We start from the raw sequence: 8,510 nt of genomic DNA on the forward strand, positions 1-8,510 counted from the left end.
ACCAACAAACTACCTGATCCATTGCAATACACATTCAGGGCTCTGGGGCTGAAAACTGCAGAAAGTAGCAGACTGCTAAGAAGCAGGGGCGCCATTGGGATCACTCAGGTGTGTGCCCCCCAGTAAGGCACCACACCCGGAGGAAGGGCTGGAAACAAGGACACCTTCTGTGACCTCCATTCCAGGGTCTGCAGCCTTAGCTTCCCGTGGGTAGGGAGGCGGGTCACCCTCCTCTCCTGACTGTACCAGGCTTAGTGGCCCAGGACGTCAGGGAGACCCTGGGGGTGGCTTGGGCTCTTACTCATCCGCCTCGAAGACCCACGTGTCCTGGCCGGCGTCTTCTTCCTCGCCTCCTGTCTGGGGCGCGGGTTCCTCCTCGTGCTGCGTCAACAGCTCGGAGGGCGCCGGCTGGGCCTCGGCTTTCCTGCGGCGGGAGGACAGGGAGAGAGGCGGCTGCGGGCCGCGGGCGCCCCCGGCGGGGTCGCACCCGGGCCAGGCCGGGCCGCGAGAGGACGCGTCGCCCAGCAACTACCTCGGAGCTCGGAGCGTGGCTGCCCCGCCCCTCCACGTTCCATCCAGACCCGAGCCTCCTGGGGGACACCAGGCCCGCGGGGGCGCTGCCCCAAGCCCCAGCTGCCCTGCAGGCGGTTCAGCCAATCTGACATCCCCAGTGCCCTACCCCTGTGGGGCCCCTGCTCCCCACTGCCTTCCCCAAGATCCTCCTGGGCCTTACTAGTCCTTCTTAGCTCTCTGGGAAACTCCTGGAGTCTTTTTGATCACTCCTGGTCCTTCCCGGACCCCCAATTTTGGGGACATTTTAGGCTCTTTAGGGCTTCCCTGGGCATTCCTTCTTTACTTTCCTTCCCTAGGTTCTGGGCTTCCTAGCGACCTGTGGGTCTTCTTGGCCCTGGTGAGGCTCCACAGGCCTTCTCTGGGTGTGGCTGAGGACTCTTGAAGTGGCCAGTAGGCCTGTGGTACCCAGATCCTGGCTCACAGACATCTATTCCAATATACCTAGCCTGTCTAGGATACATTTATATTATGAGTCCAGTTTTGTAACCCCGAATGAGCATCTCCTGCCACCTCTACAAATTAAGTGGAAAAGAGGTGAGTAATATATATAAATTTTATATAGTATAATTAGAACTTATACACATTAAGTAAGTGCCTTTTCTCAGAACAGTTTGGTATAGAGAAAATTTTTAAGAGCCACTCTCTATATAAGTAAATGACTATTAAAAATGCCAGTATAATGCAGTAATGACATTTGAGGGGTTTTGTTTGTTTTGGTTTTGAGACAGGGTTTCCTCTCTGTAGCCCTGGGTAGTCTGGAACCTGCTGTGTAGACCAGGCTGGCCTCGAACTCAGAGAGATCTCTGCCTTCCAAGCTGCTGAGTGCTTGGATTAAAGAGTTGTGTCACCATGTCCAGCTTTGAGGAGATTTTTAAAAATTGTTTGTTGATAATACTTTGTCTGATTATTGAACACCAGGCTCTAGACTCAAATTCCAAAAGGTTCAACAAATACACTGGCTCTGTAAGGGTTGGGAGCACTGCCCTTTTATCTTCTAGAAAAATACATACATAACAAACACTGAACATAATTTCAAGAGCTTTGAAGATCTTTGATGACTCCCCAACCCGGTCCAATAGATGTCTGTCTCCTTCCTCTGCACTTAGTCTCCTTCCTGCCCACCTTACCCTATTTCATAACCTTTTATGTTTATCCCTTTGTACAACTCGCAGTGTTGTTTATGAGCCTGCTTAATTGGCCTTAAAAATCATCTGTTTATGCACAGCAGTGAGGGAAAGGGCCTCATCTGCTCAGTCCATTATGTGACCAACTCTACTTAAAACTGCTTGGAACCCATAGTGGGGGCGTAATCAAGTGATGAAGAGAAAGACTCATTCCCCGCAGGCTTCTGGGAGGTCTAGCCTTCTCCAGGTTGTTTCCTGTCTCCCATAGTAGCTCTGACATATGGCTCGTCAGATGCTCTCCCAGGGCTTGAAGAAGGAAATTTTAATTCTTCAGTGCAGCTTGAAGTGGTTATTTCCACCTTTCCTCTCTAACTCCTTATACGTTTCAGTCACATTAGATAATTTCACTATTGTGCCCAACTCTCCCTTTTACCAGTTCTCCTGTTCTGTTCTAACCTGCAGGTTTGAATTGGAGTCAACTGCTGAGGAAAAATGAACAGCTAACCATTCACCCGAGACTGCTAGTCTGGGTTGTATTATAGTGGCTTGCTTAAGTCATTGATTAATGTGGTAATTTTTCATCAAAAGATATAAAATTTATCCTTTCTACATTTTGAAGACAAAATCTACCCTTATTCAATCTAGCAGAATATATGGCATACAGTAGGCACCCATAAAATGCTTGGGTTAACTGAATTACTGTCAAACAATAATTGCCGGCACGCACGGTTATGTTAAGGGTGCCAACCATGCTGCTGAACATTTTATATGAATTACCTATTTAATATTCAACTCAATGAAGCAGTTACTTCTAGTTGTCCTAATTTGTAACTGAGAAATATGAGCTGTAAATAATATTAAGTGGCTGTTTTCAATTTACAATTACTTTGAAAAATTGTGACTTGGGGGCCATCACTCCCAGCCAATCACTCCTAGGGTATATGTAGCTTGGAATTTTTCTTCTGTCTCCTCTGGAAACAGAAATTATATGTGCAGTTGTGTGTTGTGCATATGCCACATTCATGTATCTAGCTTACTTGGTCTCAGCTTCCTTGTTTAATGTCTCTAGTTCTGCCTTTTCTTTTCGTCTTCCAGGTTCCTAAGAATCACTCTGAGGTCTGTACACCCTCTAAGATTCTCTGTTATTCTCTGTGGCACAGGCTAAGCTCAACAGCCTCTCTTTCCCATTATCATCCCTACTCAAAGGCTTTTCCTTTCATGCTTTGATGACATCAAAATCATGGGTCTCTTTTCCTTTGTCACTAAATGTGAACAACTATAGGTAAGTATAAGCAGTTAAGTATAAGAAAGCAACTAGAAGTGTGGTACCTTCTCCAACCCCTTGGTTCTGATTTGACTCTAGTGCACACTGGGGAAGTTTGATAGTAGGCTACTTTCTTAGTAGATCAGATCTAGGATTAGTATCCACCATTGGCCAAAGAGAATGCACCTGCCTTCAAGGCCTTGGCCAGCATTCAGTTCTTAGACATAGTTTCAAGATGGCTTTAGTTTAAATTTGCACCTTTCTAGTTAATACAGAGGGAAACGTGTTTTTGAACCTGAAATAGAATAAGGTGAATGCCTCTGTCCCATAGTATTTGTCAATCTTTTCTACAAACTACAGAAGAGAAGATTTGTTATTAATTTACTTATGTTTCTAAAGAGGTCAAAGGACTGTCAGATTCCCTGTAGTTGGGGTTACATGGTGCTGTGAGCTTCCTGATGTGGGTGCTGGAAATAGAACTTAGGTCCTCTTCGAGAACAACACATGCTCTTAACCGCTGAGCCATCTCTCCAGTCCCCAGCAGAGGTTTGAATCAGAGGAAATGATAGCAAACCTTGGGTTAGGAGTTTAAGAATGTTCAGTAAGCCCACCTTAGCTTCTCCTCTTATGGCAGAGATAACAATGATCACAGAAGGATATTATTGTGGAAAGCACCTCAACATTTCTTAGTTATTCTTCATGGAAAAGATTTCCATTTCTGCCTGTCTCTCAGTGCCTTTCATATTTTGGTACTCATCTTTCAGGTATACATGACCTCAGAATCTCCTTCAGAAGGATTGTGTAAACATTTTTCAAACAAGAGAAGCACACACATCGGTGAATCCCACATCCCAGTGTGGTGCTTGGAACACGTTTTCTGTCACGTGTTTCCTATTTTATTTCACTCTTATGGCTGGACTTGACCCCTGGGATTGCATTTCTGCCTAAGCCTTCTGGTTCTTTGGATGCTGGTAGAGAGCTGTTTTCCTGGCTGTTTGGGATAAGCTTACTTTGAGTTTGGGTCTACTTTTTACTAGGGACTTACTTTCCGGCACTAGGACACGCTGAGCTGGGATCCTCTTTCTGGGAGTTGGGGCCCTCCAACCTCAGCTGCTGCGAGCCAAATACTCTCTTTAGGACGCTTCCTTTGAGAAACCTGGAGATGATCTTCTTTCTCTGAACGTTGCTGAACACTCTGCCTTCTGGGAGCCAGCTGGCCGTGTCAAATGCACAGCTGTGGTTTGCTGGCAGCGGAAGGTGCTCAGGAGACACAGGAGCCATCTTTGAAACAACAAAAAAGAAAGGAAATTGCCTGTTACCTAAGAGCTAGTTGTAAGAGAAGAAAAAACAACCCTGGGTGTTGCCCTGTCCTGCCCCGTGCTGCGGTATCAATTTATTTAGTAAGTCTGGTGGCAAGGCAACTCACCCTCATGCAGCAAAGCAAGGGCACTGGGCACAGCAGAATTCTCATGGCATTGTTCATTGGAGAAAAGAATTGGAAATAAGATTAAAAACACAAACATTGGCTGCATCTGGACTCAGAAATGCAGGCTGGACTCTGCCTAGGAGCATGAGACCAAGGCCATCATGCTAGCAGTCTGCAGTATGTGGCTAGTCTTCCAGCCTCACGGAGCTCCCATCCCAAAGTTCCTTCCACCACAGTATGCTTAGAAAAAAGCAAATGACAATGGCTCCTACAAGTCTTACTTATTGTAGAAAATCAGAACCAGGCCAAAAAGAAAAATTCATCTGATGGTCTGTTTCACACAAAGTGGCTCAAACATTATTCTAATGTGCATATGGACAGTTCTTTTTCTTTTTGACACAGGTCTCTCTAGGTAGATCAGGCTGGCCTTGAACTCATAGTGGTCTTCCTGCTTCTGCTTCTTGAGTGCAGGGGTTAAAGGCCACCAGGCTCCGCCTATGTACTCTTTCCTTATCCATTTATCTATTGATGAATGGCCAGCTAGGCTTCCTCCCCATATGCTGGCTATTGCCATAGTACTTTGAAGAACACAGGTATGCAGGTGTCTCATCATCATAAGAATCTTATTTCCTTTGGATTACCCAGAATTGGAATGGTTGGTTTTGGATGAACCTCAATACTGCTTTTCTCAATGGCTATTGTCCCAGTTACCATTTTTACTCACAACAAAAGGGGATTTTAAAGTTCCCATCTCTCTGCCCTCTTGTCAGCACTTTATATTGTCTTCTGTTTTTAGGGTTTTATTCTATTTAATTTTTTTATTTATATATATATATATATATATATGAGTGTTTTGCCTGCATGTATGTATATTCACCACACATGCCATGTCTGGAGCCTGAAGAGGCTCGAAGAGCGTGTGGGAACTCCTGGGACTGGAACTAGAAATGGTTGTAGCTACCATGTGAGTGCTGAGAACCAAGCCTGGGTCCTCTGCAAGAGCAGCAAATGAAGTGCTCGTGATGACTTAGTCATCTTTCCAACTCCTATTTTGTTTTCTTCATAATCAATAGTCATCTTTTTTCAAGGATAACTTTTTTTAAAAAATATTTATTGATTTATTATAGATAAAATATTCTGTCTGTATATATGCCTGAAGGCCAGAAGAGGGCACCCGATCTCATTACAGATGGTTGTGAGCCACAATGTGGTTGCTGGGAATTGAACTCAGGACCTTTGGAAGAGCAGGCAATGCTCTTAACCACTGAGCCATCTCTCCAGCCCTCAAGGATAACTTTTCATCATGACCTACTTTTGTTTCCAGTCAATGTCCATAGCTTCAGTTAACTATGAACATTCCACCAAGTGCTACTTAGAGTGACACTTTAGAGCATATTGTCAGTCAGGCATAGCTGTGCACACCTTTAATCCTAGCACTCATGAGGAAGAGGCAAGCAGATCTCTGCAAGATTGAGGTCATCCTTTCTGGTCTACATATAAAATTCCAGGCCAGCCAGGGCTACATAATAAAACCTTGTCTAAAAAACAAACAAAACATTGCTAGTCACTACGGTCAGGCAATCTTTGGAAACAAATTCCTATATCAACACAGCTTCAACATGCCATTTCCTTTATTATGAGCCCAAAGTTTATGAGGCAACATGCCCTGATGCATTCTTGTTCACAATTTTAGCCTTTCAAGCATGTGTTACACAACCTTGAGCTGAGCAAATGTGCCTGTCATCTTTCCTTCCTGAATTATAACCTTAAATGACGTTACAAGGAGACAGTCCCTTGTTTGTCCCAGCCACCCAGCTAGCTCACACCCAAAATAACCACACAGAAACTGTATTCATTAAAACACGCTTGGCCCATTAGCTCTAGTTTCTTATTGGCCAATTCTTACATCTTAATTTAACCCATTTCTATTAATCTGTGTATTGCCACATGACTGTGGCTTACCGGCAAGATTCTAACCAGTGTCTATCTTAGGTAGAAGATCCATGGCATCTCTCTGACTCTGCCCTTCTTCCTTCCAGCATGTAGTTCTGTCTTCTCTGCCTACCTAAGTTCTGCCCTATCAGGCCCAAAGCAGTTTCTTTATTCATTAGTCAATGAAAGCAACACATGAACAGAAGGACTTCCTACACCATTTCCCCTTTTCTGTTTAAACAAAAAGGAAGGCTTTAACTTTAATATAGTAAAGTTACATACAACAAAACAGGTATCAAATAAGAATTACAGTTATAATACTTATATTTACTTTATCTTTTATCATAACTAAGGAGAACTATAACTATGACTATAAATTCTTCAACTCCATCAAAGGCTCCAGAAGGATATAATATTACCTAAGTAAACAGAAAGTACATTGTAAGAAACTTCCAAAACTCTAGAAATGACAGAGACATCTCACTGCTTGGACAGTCACCCAAAGTTCTTTTGTACTATTGGGGCATCCATCTTTGGCCTTCAGGCCCATAGTACCTAGCAGACTTTTCCATGAAGCAGGAAATATCAAAGACAGTTCAATCACTTTCTTCTGTGTCCTGTAGAATGTCTGGCAGACTCTTTCATGAAGCAGGAACCCCGAAGAACCATCTCACCTTTGGGCAAGTGTAGCAGTCATCTCTCTGTGGGTACTGCATGTCCAGTGAAGCAGCCCAGGCAAGAGCAGTTTCTTGCCCAAATGGCTAGCAAGCTTCATACGGAGCCTCTTCGATGCCCATCTTCCTCTTGAAGTAGCTCGTACTGCCAGGAGCAGACCGTCTCATTGTCATGAAAAGTCCTAAGTTATTAAAAACATTTTAAATGCCATATTCTGTAGTCTTTGAAAGATATGAAGAATGCCTATCCATCTGAAATATATCTATGCATGTCTAGAAAATCTAATTAACATGATTACAAACTTGACTATTATAGATGATTATCTATAAACCTGTGTTTCTTAATTATACATTACATTTTTAAATGAACTATACAATCAATACCTTATTCAAAATCAGGAATACATATACACATAACAAAATTAACCTTAAATTCGCATCAATAAAGCAAGATCTATACCAATGCAAATTATTTATATCTATATCATATCCCCCTTTAAATGTAAACAAACAGTTATAAACAATATTTGGAAATATGGGTGCAGTTTTTTTCTATCCAAACTGCTTTGTGCTGTATGGGGGTGCTGTTAATCAGGTCTTTCATGGTGTATCCTGTGTGCTAGGTTCATCTCAGTCAGCAGTTGAGCAAAGTAATTTTTTGAGGGTGTTCACAGCAACCTTTCAGAGGGGCATGGTCTATCATACCATATTGATCTAGAAGCAATCCACAGGGTCTCATCTTCTGTGAAAACAAAAGAACCTCTTTTTCCAAAGCGTCATATCCTTAGACCCAAATTCTGAAGTCAAGATACATTTATAATATACATGTTGGTTTAGCTTAGCAGCCCATTCAACGAAATGTCTCTCTGTACTTAGCTCCTTTCCAGTCAAAATTTTTAAGGAAAACACAATAATACACAAAATCCAGACTCTCTGTGAATTTTCCATTTTCACATGGCTTATTTTTCTTTACTTTCTTTAATCTATGATTATCTATACTGTCTCTTTAAAGACTTTACGTTTTTTAAGCATTAACTTTATTTTTATGACTCTCTATACTCTTTTTCTTCTCTCTTCCAAGCCTACACACATTTATTCAACATTTAGAGGTTATGTCTGAATCTGTCCTATTGTGAATCTGTAATTCTTTACTGTCCAGGAGCACTTCTTAAAATGCTAAGCGCTTCTTAAAAGCTTAAATGGTGCCATTAGTAAGGGTAATACGGTAACAGCTGTTTGCCTGCCCAGTCTAACAACTGCGCTATTATAATGGCAAATATGGGAGTTCCTGCCCACATTCCACACATTTCAGCATGGCAGAGCTGCTTGCATCTCTGAGCCATGCACACTGACCAACTTCCAGGCACAAAGCTGGTCCACGTTGCCATCAAACAAGCTGCAGCAATCTTTTCAGAAACCCCATCCAGATGCTCTGTCTCCCATAAGAGACATAGGTTGCGCTGGTGGCACAGGCCAGAAAACTGGTATTTTAAAACCGCCACTTTTTTCCTGCTTAG

Source organism: Chionomys nivalis, chromosome 13 (assembly GCF_950005125.1).
Source record: "Chionomys nivalis chromosome 13, mChiNiv1.1, whole genome shotgun sequence".
Lineage (NCBI taxonomy): Eukaryota > Metazoa > Chordata > Mammalia > Rodentia > Cricetidae > Chionomys > Chionomys nivalis.